General features: G+C 43.5%; 1 pseudogene; it reads left to right on the top strand.

The window, feature by feature from the left end:
* The window catches only part of LOC103460540 (gastrula zinc finger protein XlCGF57.1-like), a 6,572-nt pseudogene that overhangs the window by 2,561 nt on the left and 2,850 nt on the right, over positions 1-1,161 (top strand).

Below are 1,161 nucleotides of genomic sequence, written 5' to 3'. Positions count from 1 at the left end.
TTTTAACTCTTTATTTCTCAAAGTTAGCACAGGGATGCATTTTTGGGCAATATGGATTTCCAGCCTGCCAAAATATGCACCCCTCTCTATTCCCCGGTGCGCCTTATGTGTGCACTGAATTCCAAAATCTGTCCCTGACACAGAGACGTAAAGTGTGCAGTACGTACGCCAGCAGCAATAAACCAATCAGAGAATTGTTGTCCGAGTTCTGCAGCTTACGCCTCTGGTAAAAACCAGGTAGGTTTTTCCACGCATCACCGTCCCTGTTCATCTGTGACTCCATGCGCGCCCATCTCACTGCTACTTTGAAAAAGGAAGTGAAGCAAACTAATTCGGAGTTTGCCGTCATTCCGGGAGGATTAACAAAAGAACTCCAACCGCTGGACATTGGTGTAAACAGGGCGTTCAAAAAGAAGTTGCGAGCGGCGTGGGAGCGATGGACGACAGACTGCGAACACACGTTTACTAAGGCAGGGAGGCAGCGCCGGGCGAGTTACGCCACCATGTGTGAATGGATTGTGGATGCCTGGGCTGATGTATCTGCCTTAACTGTTGTCCGAGCTTTAGCGAAAGCCGGCATCATTGCTGAACAGCCACCTGGCAACGAGACTGACTCCGACAATGATGAGAGGGAACCTGGCATGTTTGATGACGAAATTGCCCAGCTGTTCAATTCAGACACAGAAGGAGAGGACTTTGATGGATTTGTGGAACAGGAATAAAAAATAACGTGTGTATTGTTACATAGTCGAATAAAGTTCAACTAAACTTCCTGTTATGTTTCCATTACTTTTTTTTTGTGTTGTTGACCATAAGTTTTAGCATGCGCCTTATAATCCGGAAAATACGATAACTTAATTTTTTATATTTATAAGTATTTAATTTTAAAATAATCAAAGAAAACCATGTTTAGATGACATTTAAAAGGTTTTGCTTTTTCTTTTTATTCAGATCTGTTTAAAGAGGAGGAGGTTCTCAATGAGCCCAACAACCAGGAGGAAAACTCCAATTTAGACCAAGAGGAACCAGAACCTCTGCAGATAAAACAGGAACTAGAGGAACCAGAACCTCTGCAGATAAAACAGGAGCAAGAGGAACCAGAACCTCTGCAGATGAAAAGGGATCTAGAGGAACCAGAACCTCTGAAGATAAAACGGGAAC

This window comes from Poecilia reticulata, unplaced genomic scaffold (genome assembly GCF_000633615.1).
Source record: "Poecilia reticulata strain Guanapo unplaced genomic scaffold, Guppy_female_1.0+MT scaffold_255, whole genome shotgun sequence".
Classification (NCBI taxonomy): Eukaryota; Metazoa; Chordata; class Actinopteri; order Cyprinodontiformes; family Poeciliidae; genus Poecilia; species Poecilia reticulata.
The sequence above is the reverse complement of the archived record's forward strand: the minus strand, read 5'-3'. Positions and strand labels throughout refer to the sequence as shown.